Below are 17264 nucleotides of genomic sequence, written 5' to 3'. Positions count from 1 at the left end.
TTTATCTACATTAGTCAGCTGTATGAAAAAAGGCTTTTTACTAACTCCAAAAATTTACATGCTCTGGTCTTTAATATCCATTATCCAAAGGACTATTTTCTCTCTACCAACATTTTGCTAGCATGAGGTTCAGCTGTAATATCCAAAACGTTGGATTCCTTAATAAAAACTTGGTGATAGAAAGTTTGGGTTTAATATTTTAAATGTCATGTTTAAAGTTAAGTGAATTCATAGCAGAATTGATCATTAGAAATAAGTTTAAGAATAATAATAATTACATTTTCTAAAATGCTAAGAAATAAAATTGATTACTTAGAGAGGGAAGTATTTAGAACAAGAAAAATGCATTTGATGAGACTACCAAAAACAAAACATGTAAAACAGTAATTAGATTCATCACATCACCTGTCCATCAAACATCAACTACTTTAAAAAGGTCTAAATAATAAGTGAGAATAAGTAAATTAGGCACATTTTGTTATAGTTTAAATATCTAGCACATCTTTCCCAGTATGAGGACTCTTTAAACTTCCTTATCTTATAATAAAACTATCCTACTGTCTGAAAAAATAAAAAAACAGTTCCAAAAATGTTATTGGTACAGTTGAATTTCTTTAATTTGCCAGTATTTTTAAATCATGCTTCACCATGTAACAACTTAGAAAGAATGATTGGTATTAAACACCACTATCTTCACAACCCATCCATTATTAAAGACACATATATTTGTTCTTAAAACTGAGAAAAGATAAGACTATATCTATACCATTTTTTTAATTAAAACTTTATTTCCTTAAAGCAGTTTAAGGTTCACAGAAAAATTGAGAGGAAGGTACAGAGATTTCCCATATACCCACTGCCCTTACATATGCATAGATTCCCCCATTATTGACATCCCTCAACAAAGGGGTACATTTGTTACAGTTGATGAATCTACATTGATACATCAGAATTTCCCAATCTCCATAGTTTACATTATGGTTCACTTTTGGTGCTGTGCATTCACTGGGTTTAAACTAATGTATAATGACACGTATCCATCATTATGTCAATATACAAAGTAGTTTCACTGCCCTAAAAATCCTTTGTGTCCCACCTATTTATCTGACCCTGTGCCCTCACCCCAATCCTTGGTAGTAACTGATCTATGGTCTCCATAGTTTTGCCTTTTTCAGAATGTCATATAGTTGGAATCATATAGTATGCGGCCTTTTTTGACTGGCTTTTTTGCTTAATAACATGCATTTAATATTCCTCCATGTCTCTTCATGGCTGATATCTCATTGATTTTGGTGCTGTATACTATTGCATTTTCTGGTTATACTACAGTTTATCTTACCATTTACATACTGTAGGGCATCTTGGTTGTTCCCAACTTTTAGTTGTTTTGTGGATATGATTTCAACTCAGTTGGGTAAACACCAAGGAGTGCGATTGCTGAAACGTGGTTAAATTATGTTTATTTATGTAAGAAACCACCAAACCATCTTAAATCCTCATTAGCAATGAACAAGAGTTCCTATTGCTTCGCAACCTCACCTGTACTTGATGTTTTCAGTGTTCTGAATTTTGGTCATTCTAATACATATGTAGTGGTATCATGTCATTTTAATTTTTATTCCCTTGATGATACAATGTGGAGTATCTTTTCATATGCTTACTTGCCACCTATATATCTTCTTAGGTGTATCTGTTAAGGTCTCTGGTACATTTTTAAATCATGTTGTGTGATTTGCTATTGAGTTTTAAGAGTTATTTGTATATTTTGGATAACATTCCTTTATCATATGTGTTTTCTGCAAATATTTTCTCTTGGTCTGTGGTTTGTCTTCTACTTATGTTGTCTTCTAGGAATTTTATAGTTTTGTGTTTTATATTTAGGTTTGGGATCCATTTTGAGTGAATTATTGTAACAGATGCAAGATCTGTGTTTAGATTCTTTTTTTTTTTGCTTTTGGATATCCAGTTGTTCCAGCACCATCTGTTGAAAAGACTACCTTAGCTTCATTGCCTTTGCTTCTTTGTCAAAGATTAGTTGACCACATTTATCTGAGTCTCTTTCTGAGCAATCTATACTATTTCCTTTTTTTTAAGATTTTATTTATTTATTTTAACAGAGAGAGAGAGACAGCGAGAAAGGGAACACAAGCAGGAGGAGTGGGAGAGGGAAAAGCAGGCTTCCCGCGGAGCAGGGAGCCCGACGCAGGGCTCGAATCCCAGGACCCAGGGACCATGCCCTGAGCCAAAGGCAGACACTTAACGACGGAGCCACCCGGTGCCCCTATTCTATTTCATTTATCTATTTGTATATTCTTTTGCCAATACCATGTTATCTGGACTACTGTAGCTTTATTCTAAATCTTGATGTCAGGTAGTATCTGTTCTCCAACTTTGTTCTTCTTCAAATTGTGTTGGTTATTTTGGGTCTTTTGCTTTTTTCATATAAACTTTAGATTTAGTTTGTCGATGTCCACTGAGTAACTTCTTGGGATTTTGATTTGGATTGCATTGAATCTATAGATGGATTTGATAAGAACTGACATCTTGACACCATTGGATTTTTCATCCATGAACATGGAATATTTCTCTATTTATTTAGTTATTCTTTGATATTTTTCATCAGTTTTGTAGTTATCCTTATACAAATATGGTACATATTTTGTTAAATTTATCCCTAGTATTTCATTTTGGGGGTGCTAAGGTTAATGGCACTGTGTTTTGTTCTGCTTTCATTTTGACTTATAATTTACATATAACATTGTGTAAGTTTAAGGTGTACCGTAGGTTGATTTAATACATTTATATATTATGATATGATTATAACCTTAGATTTAACTAACACCTCTATCATGTCACATAATTATTATCCTTTTTTTGTGGTGAGAACATTTAGGATCTAGTTTCTTAGCAACTTTGAAGTATATAATACAGTATTGTTCACTATAATCACTTTGCTATACATTAAATCTTCAAATCGTATTCATCTTCTAATTACAAGTTTATGCCCTTTAACAACATCTCTCCAGTTCCCCAAACTCCAGCTCCTGGTAACCACTGTTCTACTATCTGTTTCTACAAGTTTGGCTGTTTTAGAGTCCAAATATCAGTGATATCATAGAATATTTGTTTTTCACTGTCTGGTTCATCTCAATAAGCATGATGTCTTCAAGGTACATCCATGTTGTCAGGAATGGCAGGATTTCCTTCTTTATCATGGATGAAAAATATTCTGTGTATGTATACATTACATCTTCTTTAACACTTCCATTTACAGTGCATGAGGGTTCCCTTTTCTCCATACCCTCACTTACTATCTCTTATCTTCTTGATGATAGCCATTCTAACAGGTGTGAGGCAATATCTCATTGTGGTTTTAATTTGCACTTCCTGAATGATTTAAGTGATGTTTTCTGTACATTGTTTTCTGTATACATTGGCCATTTGGATGCTTTATTTGAAGGAAAAATGTCTATTCAGTTCTTCTGACCATTTTTAAATCAGATTTTTTGTTATTGTTATTGAATTGTCTGAGTTCTTTATATATTTGGATATTAACCCCTTTCTGGTATGGTTTGTAAATATTTTCTCCCATTTCTGAGGTTGCCTTTTCATTTTGTTCATTGTTTCATTTGCCATGCAGAGGATTTTTAGTTTGAGGTAGTCCCACTTGTTGATTTCTGCTTTGGTTTAGTTTAGTTTTCTTTTTACCTGATCTGTGTACTTTTATTTCCTTTTCTTGTTTTCCTGCATTAGCCCTTGCCTTGTACTTGATCTTAGAGGGCAAGCTTTGAGTTTCTCACCAATAAGTATGATATTAGCTGTAGGTTTTTTGTAGATATTTTTATCAAGTAGAGGAAGTCCCTCCCATTCCCAGTTTACTGAGTTTTTATCATGAATGGGTGTTGGATTTTGCCAAATGCTTTTTCTGCATCTATTGATATGATCATGTGATTTTATATATATACCAATTTTAAGTCAAGAACAAGCTGTAACACTTGGTAATTCAAAATTACTAATATCTAAACAGTATTTTTTTACAGGCAAAGACGAGATCATACAAGTGTCAAGATACATTGTTTGAAGCAGAGAAATTGGTACACTCTACTTATAGGGAATTTGACCATATCTATCAAAATTTAAATATATTTGCTGTTTTACTTAGGAACTCAACTGCTAGGAATTCATGGCAAAAATATACACACAAACATATGCAAAGATGCATGCTCAAGAGTGTTGTAAGTAGCATATAAGACAAAAAAACTAGAAATAACCTTAATGTCCATTGATAAGACATTGTTTAAAAAAATTATGGTACATATATGTAATGGGTATGTTTATGGCCATATAAAGGTGTATGATAAAATCCATATGCTGAATCGCAAACGTGAAGAAAAATAAGTAATAAAACAAAGCACAATAACATGCATAAAATACTCCCATTAAGAGATCATTATGTTTGTATGAATGTGTGCATGTAGAAAATTTGTGCAAGAGTGGGAGTGAAACTGTGTGGCTGGTGAAGGAAGGAATACAATACACACTCCCATTTCTATCATATGAAGTTCTTTTCTTATCCACATGTTATTTTTGTAAGATTTTAAATTTTAAAAATAAAGAAAATTTTAAAAATTGGTATAATTTATAGAATCTTTATATAGTATTTTCCTACTTTTTCACATTTAGTTAGTAAATGATCATGGTTTTTCTCTGTTCATTCAAAATACTAAATTATAACTATAGAAACAGATTTATATTTAGAAAATCAAGAATCATCATTGCTCTTAATAGGCAATTAATTTTAACCTCCTTAGAGACAATGGATGGGATATTATTTAACATAAAAAGCATCTATTTAACCTATGAAAATAGAGCTACCATATGACCCAGCAATTGCACTACTGGGTATTTACCCCAAAGATACAAATGTAGGGATCCGAAGGGGTACGTGCACCCCAATGTTTATAGCAGCAATGTCCACAATAGCCAAACTATGGAAAGGCCAAGATGTCCATTGACAGATGAATGGATAAAGAAGATGTGGTATATATACAATGGAATATTATGCAGCCATCAAAAAGAATGAAATCTTGCCCTTTGCAATGACGTGGATGAAACTGGAGGGTATTATGCTGAGTGAAATAAGTCAATCAGAGAAAGACATGTATCATATGACCTCACTGATATAAGGAATTCTTAATCTCAGGAAACAAACTGAGGGTTGCTAGAGTGGTGGGGGGTGGGAAGGATGGGGTGGCTGGGTGATAGACATTGGGGAGCGTGTGTGTTATGGTGAGGGCTGTGAATTGTGTAAGACTGTTGAATCACAGACCTGTACCTCTGAAACAAATAATACATTATATGTTAAAAGAAAAAAAGAAGAAGATAGCAGGAAGGGAAAAATGAAGGGGGGGAAATCGGAGGGGGGGACGAACCATGAGAGACTATGGACTCTGAGAAACAAACTGAGGGTTCTAGAGGGGAGGGGGGTGGGGGGATAAGTTAGCCTGGTGATGGGTATTAAAGAGGGCACGTACTGCAGGGAGCACTGGCTGTTATATGCAAACAATGAATCATGGAACACTACATCACAAACTAATGATATAATGTATGGTGATTAACATAACACAATAAAATAAATAAATAAATAAATAAATAAAACAATTAAAAAATAACCTATGTAATTAGCTCTCTTTCTATAAATCAGAAATCTAAGTAATGGAATTGGACTTTGAACCTGAGTATTTTAGTCTTCATCATTTAAAGATTTGGCATAGGAAACATTAAGTTCCATCTAAACTACCTCTTAAAAGTTACCTTCTTCTTAAATTATCCAGGTTTTCCTTTCTTCCAAGGTCACTATCCTCTTGTTTATTTTGGAAGCCATGCTTCATTAAGCAATATTTGAATCCTCTTTGTTTTTTCTCTCACTGTCTTCCCTGCATAACAGACATTCATGAAGCAAGAACTGGATCGCAGAGAAAATTGCTTACATGTGAATGGATGCCTTATGATCGTTGTTTATAGTATGCAATCAACTGAGTTTTATCTATCCCCTGTGTCATTACAGTGTAGGCTTCTTTCAGTTGGCTGCTCATATTGCCCTTCTCTATTAACCAGCATAATTCAAACCATGTTCTCACAGCTGAAATCTAGGTATCAGGAGACTGAGAAGTATACACAGAAGTACATTAATTAAAATCTTTACAAACTTCAAAGCCAGTATGCTAGGAAAAAATCTCCACTCAGATTCAGCATTTCCTTCCTCCAAATACAAGGAGGAGCTAAGCTAAGCAGAAATGTACAAGTCTTTGGGCCCACTAGGGAAATAAGAGCTATCTGAAAAGACAGGAAAGGACTTACCTATAGCCAGTCATAAATGACAGTATTAGAAGAGGAATTTAGTGCACATGAATACTTCTCATATATTTTGAGCTATTTGGTCTGAAGTCCCTCTTTTCTAGGCATAAGGATATGAACAGTGGTAAATGTTATTAACTAAAAAATCATGAAAGGTAGTGAATTTGTTCAAAACATAGCACCTTAATAACCTCAGGAAAGCAAAAGTATGTTTGCTTCCTTGCTATTTCCCTGAGGTATCTGTCCCTCACATTTTTCCCCCCCGAACACAAATATAACACATTGTTCCCATTCTCTCCATTCTCAATCGGCAAAATCATGTAACTCCTTTTACCTGAAAAACAAAGTAACCTGAAATTTCATCTCTAATAGTCATGTCAGATGTCATTCTTTTTTTTTTTTTTGCAAATACCGTGTCAACTGCAGCTCAACCTTAAGCCATTAAGTGTATAAACAAATTACTATAATAAAGGTAGATAAAATTGTTTTTCATGTGCTATGGGCACAATGATAAAGGAGAATTTAATTCTACCTTGTGCTAGGAAACGTGTGGGAGAAAGCTGGAAAGAGATTTCTCAATAATTAAAGTTTATTGAGTGCTTACATTGTGCAAAGGGCTTTACACAAATTATGTCTTTAATTTTCACAAAAACAAAGGGAGATAGTACAATTATCATCTCTACTTTATAAACAAGAAAACTGAGTCTTGGGGAGTTTAATATGCTCAAAATCATTTTGCTACCAAGAGATGGAGACAAACTTCAAAGCCAGCCAGTCATTTCAAATTACATACTAGAAACCATCATACTAAAAACCTCTTCAGAAATGGAGTGTCTGCCAGAACAAGGGAATAAATGGACAGAACATTTCCTAGGAAAAAATCTCAGACATAGCAAAAGTCTATGATTATAAAATGTATAACACATTTAGGAAAAAGTAGTAGTAACTAATCCCTACACAATGCCTACTATGGATTAGGTACTGTTAAAATTGTTTTTGTATATTAACTCATTAATCATTAAATCAACATCTTCAGAAAGTACCATTATTCTCATCCCTATTTTACAGAGAACTGAAGCACAGAGAATTCAATTAACCTGCTTAAGACCACACAGCTTGCAGAGTGGGGCTAAACTATGAAGTCTGGTAGTCCTGCTCTGGCCTCTGTGCTCTGTTACCTCACTCCACACAAGTGAATTTCCTACTGTGATAAGACTGCAATGTGCCACCAGGAGAAGGCTGTGGAGGATGCCGTAAGGCTACCTAGGTCTGAATATAAGGGACTATGCTGGGGATTTGGGACTTTAATCAACAAGCCCCTGATTTTCAACAAGAGTGGAGATAATATGATAGGAATGGTAAGATGTGCTGTGTATTAAAAATATAGTCAGTGTTGTCTTATTTTTATATTTGAGAAACAGGTTTTTTGTTTTTGCCAATGTACAGCACCTGAAGTAAAAGCTGACCACATTATAATGATTGATCTAAATGTTCAGTCTAATGAATTAAATTTTCTTCTTATGAACAGTACTCAAGTATCTAGGGATTATGCCCTCTTGAAGGTGATATCAGAATACAGAGAATCTAAGAATTGCATGTTCATCAAAAAAAATATGCTGAGAACTTGTACATTAGGCAAGAGTTAGTGATTTTTGTTAAGATGTATAGGGTTGTTGTAAGATAAAATGATTTAACATCTATAAAATATATAGAAGAGTGTCTCATTTATATGACATTTCTATAAGTATAAATATTAGGTACCAAAATATATAATATAATAATTAAAAGAACAAATTCTGGAACCTCAATAACCAGGATAAATGTCCAAGTCTTTCACTTGAGCAAATTATGTAAATTCTGTGCCTTGGCTTTTATCATTGGTAAAGTGGGGGTAATAACTTTAACCCACTTCCCCTCACAGTGTTGTGAGATTAAATTAGTTATGCATACATATGCAAGCATGTGTGTGTGTGTGTGTGTGTGTGTGTGGTCTATACCTATATGTATTCATCTGCACATATATATACACATTAGAAAAGTTCAAGAAATAATGAAACACGATTAATTTTAGGTATTGTCTGTGTTTTAAAGAGTTAAACTAATTCATTATCCAAAATACTATGACCTGCATTTAAATGTAATTAATATTAAAAAATAATGTAAACCATGGATTTTGGATGATAGTGATATGTCAGTGAAGGTTTATCAAATATAACAAATGTACCATCCTGGTGGGAGTTGTTGGTAATGGAGGAGGTTATGCATATGTGGGGACAGAGGGTATATGGAAATTTTCTGTAACTTTTGCTCAGTTTTGCTTCAAACCCAAAAATGCTCTAAAAAATGAAGTCTATTTTTAAAAAAGTGTTGTAAAACCTCTCTATACTATATACTAACTGAAAGATCTATGGACAGTAAGTACTAAGAAGTTATATAAACATCAATCCATAAAGATACACACAATTATCTGTTCTAACTTATAATTATAGAAAGAAATGTATATATATAAAACATAAACTTGATTCCAAAACCTAAATCTTCCCCTTTAATCTAGCTAGCTAGCTAGAATCTTTCTGTATAATTAATCTCAAGCAGAATACCGAGAATCTTTGAGCTTCAGTTTTTGTTTCTATCAATTGGGCATAATAATCTTCAGTCTAAAACTTTCAGAGTGTTGTAAAAATATATAAATTTAAGGCATTAGTAAAAAACTTTGAATGTATTAAGTGTGCAGTAAATGCAGCATTTCATTCTTCCTAAGGGAAGTACCAGTGCATTCATATACAACATAAGCTAAATCTTATATAAGTACAAGGAATGTTATTTTAAAATAGTTATGAGTTCAATTTCATTCAACAAATAATTTTGAGACTTTACTATAAATTAAGCCCTGTGATTAAATCTTTCCATCATAAATATTAAAACATTACAGCAATGGAAATATAAATACCATAAAAATACATTTAATAATTATATAAAGAAATTCAGATCTTTCAAAAATGGCCATTAAAGTTATGAATGCTAAAAGTGCATAGTTTAAATAGAGGAGTTTTAGGACTCACATTCTTTTGACATCTGTTTTTAATAAATAGCATTTTAGTCAAAAAATAAATAAATAAATAGCATTTTAAATTAGTTTCATCATTCTTTTATATAATGCCTTATTACAAGGCCCAAAGCATTTCCTTATTGATTCTTTTTCAACCTTTGGTGTAAATGGAGCAGAAATTAACATAGCTAGTTTTGTCCTGCAATAACTTCTTCAACCTTACTCTGTCATGTTATGCCAAAACTTTTTTTTTTTTTTAATATCAGCAGCATCCATTGACTGGGGCCTGAAACACGGATCTAGAAATAGTGTTAATTATCTGCAGCTGCAGAGGCAGCAAAGCGAGCATAAAACACTAGGCTTCTTGCTCACAATGTACAAAAACAATGAAACAAAAACCCTCAGCTGTAAGCATCTCCAGAGCTCTTCCCCATGATTACAATATAAAGTGGGTAATTTTCAAAGCCTAGCAATCCCATCATATATTTTATATCAAACATCTAAATTTTAGAAAACATGATGCAGTTTAAGTTTTTCTGATTGTTCATAAAACCATTTTGTCTTAATTGGTGATAATAATGCTAACAGAAAATCAGCACAAGCACACAGGTATCACACTTGTTTGAGGCCAATTCTTCACAAAAAGTCTTTAGGAGACAAATAGCCAAACATGTGATTTTTCAACATGGCTTATTTGGAGAGTTTACAGCCCTCTCCACTTTGGCAATAGTGTTCAAAGCTAGTGTAAAACACATCATGTGCCTCCCAATCAGTCTATTTCTCTGATTCCAAAGACAAGTAGTGTTAATTAAAGCATTAGCAATTGTTTCAATTATTTACAAATCTAAGGCAAGGGTCTACTAGTTTCCTAAAACCAATTGTTAGGGGCTGTACTCTTCCTCATATTTTTATATACTCCTCTCAATTTTTTTGTTGGCAATTATTTGTTTATTCATTCAATCAATACATCTATTTTTTGAGGTCAAATTGGTATATAACATTATATAATTTTCAGGTATACAAAATTATACTTTGATATCTCTATACACTACAAAGTGAATACCCCCAAAAGTCTAGTTACCACCCATCGCCACAAAATATACCCCCTTCACCCATTAGGTAATCATTAGTCTGTCTCTGTATCTATGAGTTTGTTTTTGTGTTATTCTGTTTATTCATTTGTTACATTTCTTTTAGATTCTGCATATGAGTGAATCATACAGTATTTGTCTTTCACCACCTGATTTATTTCACTTAGCATAATACCCTTAGGTTCCACGCATGACAAATGACAAGATTCCATTTATTTTTAGGGCTGAATAGTATTCCCGTGTGTGTGTGTGTGTGTGTGTGTGTGTGTGTGTAGCATACCATCTTTATTCATTTATCCATCAGTGGATACTTAGGTTTTTCCATAACTTGGCTATTGTAAATAATGTGCAGTGAACATGGACATCCAACCATCTTTTCAAATTAGTGTTTTCATGCTATTCAGATAAATACCCAGAAGTGGGATAGATGGATTATATAGTAGATCCATTCTTAATTACTTGGGAGAATTTCCATATATTCTTAATAATTTGAAGAATTTCCATACTGTTTTCCATAGGGATTGCAACAATTTACATTCCCACCAACAATGTATAAGGGTTCCCTTTCCTCCACATTCTCTCCAACACCTGTTATTTTTTGTGTTTTTGAAAATAGCCCTTCTAACAGGTGTGAGGTGATATCTCATTGTGATTTTGATTTACATTTCCCTAATAATTAGTGCTTATGAAAATTTTGTCATGTGTCTGTTGGCCACCTGTATGTCTTCTTTGGAAAAATGTCTATTCAAGTCCTCTGCCCATTTTTAAGTTTTTTTTTATTGTTTAGTTGTATGAGTTTTTTTATATATTGTGCGCATTAATCCTTTATAGGATAAATGACTTGCAAATGTCTTCTTCCATTCAGTAGATTGTCTTTTCATTTTGGTGATGATTTCCTTTGCTGTGTAGAAGCTTTTCAGTTTGATGTAGTCCCATTTCTTTATTTTTGCTTTTGTTTCCCCTGCCCTTGGAGTCAGATCCACCAACTGCTAAGATGAATGTCAAGGACCTTCTCACCATGTTTTCTTCTGGGAATTTTATGATTTCATGTCTTACATTCAAGTTGTTAATCTACTTTGAGTTAATTTTTGTGTGTGGTATAATACAGTCGTCTACTTGCATTCTTTTGCATGTGGCTATCCAGTTTTCTCAGCACCGTTTATCAAAGACACCATCCTTTCTCTGTTTTATGTTCTCAACTCCTTTGTTGTAAATTAATTGTTCATACATGTGTGGGTTTATTTTCTGGGCTCCCAGTCCTGTTCCATTCATCTGTGAATCCACACCATACTGTTTTGATTACTATGGCTTTGCAGTATATTTGAAATTAGGGAGCATAATACCTCCAGTTTTGTTCTTTCTCAAGATTGTTTTGGTGGTGTCATATATATATAAATTTTAGAATTATTTGTTATATTTCTGTGAGATTTTCATAAGCATTTCATTGAACCTGTAGATTGCTTTAGGTAATATGAGCTATTTAACAATGTAATTCTTCCAGTCAATGAGCACAGGATATCTTTCCATCTTTTCTCATCTTTGTCACTTTTTTTCATCAGTGTATTATAGTTTTCAGAGTATAGGTCTTTCACCTCCTTGATTTAATTCATACCTAGGTATTTTATTCTTTTCAATGCAATTTTAAATGGGATTGTTTTCTTAAGTTCTCTTTCTGATAGTTTGTTATAATGTATAGAAATGCAATAAATTTCTATATATCAATTTTGTATCCTACAACTTTACTGAATTTGTTTTTTAGCTATCTAGCTTTTCCTGGTAAGAACTTCAGAGTTTTATGCATATAGTATCATATGTCATTTGCAAATAGTGACAGTTTTATTTCCTTCTAATTTGGATGGCTTTTACTTCTTTTTCTTACCTTATTGCTATGGCTAGGACTTCCAATACTATGTTGAATGAAAGTAGTTGAAGGAATGAGAATCCTTGTCTTATTACTGATCTTAAGGAAAGACTTTCAGTTTTTCACCACTGAGAATGATGTAAGTTGTGGGTTTGTCATATACAGGCTTTATTAAGTTCATTTCCTCTATATATACATTTTGTTGAGAGTTTCTATAATAAATGAATTTTTCTGCATCAACTGAGATGATCATATGATTTTTATCCTTCTTTTTGTTAATGTGGGTATTATGCTGATTGATTTGTGGATGTTGAACCATTCTTGCAACCCAGGAATAAATCCCACTTGATTGTGGGGAATAATCCTTTTAAAGTATTGTTGAATTTGGTTTGCTAATATTTTGTTGAGGATTTTTGCATCTATGTTCATGAAAGATACTGGCCTTCGTGTGTGTGTTTGTGTGTGTGTGTGTGTGTGTGTGTGTGTGTGTGTGTGTGTGTGTACTGTCCTTCTCTGATTTTGGAATTAGGATAAGGCTAGCCTCATAAAATGAGTTTGGGAGGGAGCCTGGGTGGTTCAGTTGGTTAAGCAACGGCCTTTGGCTCAGGTCATGATCCTGGAGTCCCGGGATTGAGTCCCGCATCAGGGTCCCTTCTCAGCAGGGAATCTGCTTCTCCCTCTGACTCCCCCCTCTCGTTCTCTCTCTCTATCTCATTCTTTCTCTCAAACAAACAAATAAAATCTTTAAAAAGAAATAAAATAAAATGAGTTTGGAAGTATTCTTCCTCTTTAATTGTTTGGAAGAGTTTGAGAAGAAAATGTATTAAATATTTGAATATTTGACAGAATTCAGTAGTGAAACCATTGGTCTTGGACTTTCATTTCTTGGGAGATTTTTATTACTAATTCACTATCACTAGAAATTAGTTTATTCAGATTTTCTATTTCTTCATAAGTCAGTCCTGGAGGATCGTGTGTTTCTAGAATTTATCTATTTCATCTAGGTTGTCCAATTTGTTAATATAGACTTGTAGTATTTTTTATGATCATTTGTATTTCTATGGTATCAACTGTAACTTACTCTTTTATTTCTGATTTGATTTATTTGAACCCTCTGTGTTTTTTTTTTTTTCTTGGTTGGTCTAGCTAATTCTTTGTCAATTTTGTTCAAAGAACCAGTTCTTAGTTTACTGATTTTTACTATTGTCTGTTTACTCTCTATTTTACTTATTTCTACTTTGATCCCTATTAATTCCTTCCTTCTATTAACTTTGGAATTCATTTGTTCCTCTTCTTCTAGTTCCTTTAGGTGTAAAGTTAGATTTTTTATTTGACATTTTTTTCTTTTTTCTTGAAGTAAGCCTTTATTGCTATGAACTTCCCTCTCAGAACTGCATTTGTTGCATCCCATAGATTTTGGTATGCCCGATTTTGTTTTCATTTGTCTCTAGGTCTTTTTTTTTTTTTTTTAATTTCTCCTTCAATTTATTCAATGACCCTTTGGTTGTTCAATAGCACATTTTTTAATCTCCACATTTTTATGTTTTTTTCCTGTTTTCAATTTGTAATTGATTTCAGGTTTTACTCCACTGTAGTTGGAAAAGATACTTGATATCATTTCAACCTTCTTGAATTTATTGAGAATTATTTTGTGTTCCAATATGTGATCTACCCTGGAGAATATTTCATGTGCACTTAAGAACAATATATATTCTGCTACTTTTGGATGGGATGGTCTGTATAAAGTCTATCTGGTTTAATGTATCATTTAGGTCTGATGTTTCCTTATTGAGTTTTTGTCTGAATAATATATGAAATGATGTAATTCTGATGTTAACATCTACTATTAATTGTATTGCTGTCAATTCCTCCCTTTAGGTACATTAATATTTGCTTTGTATATTTAGGTGTTCTTATGTTAACTGCATAGATATTTAAAATTGTTATATCCTCGGGGACCTGGGTGGCTCAGTCCTTAAGCGTCTGCCTTCAGCTCGGGTCATGATCCCAGAGTCCTGGGATCAAGCCCCGCATAGGGCTCCCTGCTCCGTGGGAAAGCTGCTTCTCCCTCTCCCACTCCCCCTGCTTGTGTTCCCTCTCTCACTGTGTCTCTCTGTCAAATAAATAAATAAAAATTAAAAAAAAATAAATAAAATTGTTATATCCTCTTGTTGGATTGTCCTCTTTATCATCATGTAATGCCCCTCTTTGTCTGTTATACAATCTTTATTTTAGTCTATTTTCTATGATATGAGTATAGCTACACCAGCTTTCTGTTTCCTTTTACATAGAATATCTTTTTCCATCCCTCCTCTTTCAGTCTGTGTGTGACCCTACTTCTAAAGCGAATCTTAGGGCACCTGGCCAGCTCAGTTGGAAGAGCATGTGACTCTTGATCTTGGTGTCATGAGTTTGAGCCCCACAATGGGTGTAGAGATTACATAAATAACTAGTTAACTAACTAATAAATAAACTTAAAAAAATAAAGTTAGTCCCTTGTAGACAGCATAATAGATGGATTAGGTTTTTTCTTTTTATCATAAAAAAACATTTATTTGTTAACAGTATCTTTCACTGCCATGATATCTGAACAGGCTTTCAACTCTTTAAAGACTGACCTTAATATAACAACATTACAGGAGATAAAATTTATATTTTTAAATAAGGATAGCAAAAAGTGAAAAATGTAATGCTACATTCCTTAATATCCATGAAAAAAATTTTAACTCGTTTAAATACTTTGTATTTTATTAAAGTATAAAATACTGAATTCTACATTTTTAAACACTATTATTTGAAGAATCACTTATTTCTTCATAGTGCCAGCATGTTTCCCATACTTCCATATATCTTGAGATCTCCTCTCAGGGGGCTGGTACCACTTTTCAACAAGGGCATTAATGATAAAACTTCTGGGGTTTTCCTTGGGGTCTCCTCAATTTTTTCTCCATTTCTTTTTTCAGTTTATTCACCTCGCACCTCTTGGCCATTGCCACAAGATCCTCTGGGATACTCTGTTGTGCTCTTTCCAGAATATTAATTAACTCTCCAGCAACCCTCCAGTCATTTTTAGTGAGGACAGTAATAGATATCCCAGTTCTCCCTGCTCTTCCAGTGCGCCCTACTCTGTGCACGTATTCTTCAATGTTCTGGGGGAAATCATAATTATAGACGTGTGTGATATCAAGGACATCAAGACCCTGAGATGCCAAGTCGGTGGCAATCAATATTCTTACTTTACCTGTTTTAAAGTTTTCTAATGCCCTCTCTCGGTCACTCTGCTCCCTATTACCGTGAAGGGATTCCACTGATACATGTCGCAGAATCAGGTCGCTTGATAGGTGGTCAGCAACAGCTTTTCTGCTGACAAACACTACGACTTTGTCTTTGGGAGACAGGCTTCCTAGAAAAGTTTGGATATGAGAGCGTTTCTCTTCTTCGGTGGTGACAATTATGTTTTGTTTCACGGTACTTACCACCACTAGATCCAAAGTACCAATTTATACAATCATTGGCTCTTTCAAATAAGTCTGTGCAAGTCGACGGACAGCATATGGCCACGTTGCACTTGTCATAATAGTCTGCCTGTCTGGGCGCACATCTAATAAAATCTTCATTATCTGGGGTTCAAATCCCATATCTAGCATCTTGTCGGCTTCATCTAAAAGCAAGTAGTCTACATTTCTGAGGTTAACAAAGTTATTCATTTGTAGATCATTCAGTCTTCCAGGAGTTGCTATAATAATATCTACTCCTTTTTTCAGATCTTGTATTTGTCCATTTTTATCTCCACCGCCATATATACACACATTTTTGAGGCCTTTATATGAATACTCGGAACATTCAGCTTCCACTTGAAGTGCTAACTGGCACGCAGGTGTAAGGACTAACATGCCGGGTTCATTCCTTTTTCCACTAATTACAAGCTGTGAATCCAAGTGTATAAATCCGGGCAATTAAGTAGGACAGTGTTTTCCCGGTTCCAGTTTGGGGTACTCCTATAAGATCTACATCTTGTAAAACTATCGGCCATGACTGCGACTGGATCTGTGTTGGCTTTTGAAAGCCTGCCTTTTTAATGTTTTCCATAACCTCAGGATAACACTGAAAAGCATCCTCAAATTTACAAGTAGGATTGGGTATACGACGCTTCTCCCCTTCTTTCAAGTCATCACACATTATAGTATAATTTTCTTTCCTCCAAGTGTCTACTTGCACTTGTGACATTGAATTTGTTGCTTCTGACTCCACGTAAAGGTTTTTCTTAATTGGTGGTAATCTTCCCACTTTTTTCCCCCCCATTTCAAAGCATCTTCTCGAATTTGATCCCAATCAATCAATGGCTGATTCTCGGTAGCATTACTATCTGTCTTTACATCTCTTCCAACATAAGGTTGGAATGCAACAATATCAGTTCCGAGTTTTTAATTGTAATTTTCTTGTTTTTTAACATTATCTATCACTGTTTTGGCCTTCGCCTGCATCACCTTGTTGCCAAAGATGTTGATCTCTGCTTCTTCTGAATGACCTTTTATTATCTGTATTTTCGTATTTGTTGTACTTTTAGTTTTGACCCTCCACGACCGATCACAGCGCCGACCCACACGTTATTCAAACCAAAGCAAAGCGGCGGTTCTAGGAGGCCAGCAGCCACAGGTTGCTGGAGGTTGGAGGGGTTCCTCCAGCCGCCACCTCTGCCGCCCCTACTGGCCTCCTGACCTCTTCGATTCAGGTCCTCCGTCGGCCTCCTTTCCGGAGCATGGGACACTGCCGAGTTTCGCCGGCAAGCAACGACCCATGAGGAGGCGTTGGCGCCTGCTTCTTGCTTCGACATGGTTCGGTGAGGAAGATCCTGTGCGTCCGACGTCGCTCCGGTCTGGCTTTGCACCACTCCACGGTGCCGTCG

At 34.4% G+C, this 17264-nt stretch overlaps 1 protein-coding gene and 1 pseudogene across 7 annotated transcripts in view; both read right to left on the bottom strand.

Annotated features, from left to right (window-relative positions):
- Nucleotides 1–17264, bottom strand: part of SPOCK3 (SPARC (osteonectin), cwcv and kazal like domains proteoglycan 3) — a 458737-nt gene that overhangs the window by 236607 nt on the left and 204866 nt on the right. The gene's annotated exons all lie outside the window — the stretch shown is intronic.
- Nucleotides 15256–17192, bottom strand: LOC114210092 (putative ATP-dependent RNA helicase DDX43 pseudogene; annotated as a pseudogene).

Source organism: Eumetopias jubatus, unplaced genomic scaffold, assembly GCF_037043125.1.
Source record: "Eumetopias jubatus isolate StellerSeaLion01/CBP00866 unplaced genomic scaffold, mEumJub1_p1.0 scaffold_2, whole genome shotgun sequence".
NCBI classification, from domain to species: Eukaryota; Metazoa; Chordata; class Mammalia; order Carnivora; family Otariidae; genus Eumetopias; species Eumetopias jubatus.
This window is presented reverse-complemented; position numbering and strand designations above follow the sequence as displayed.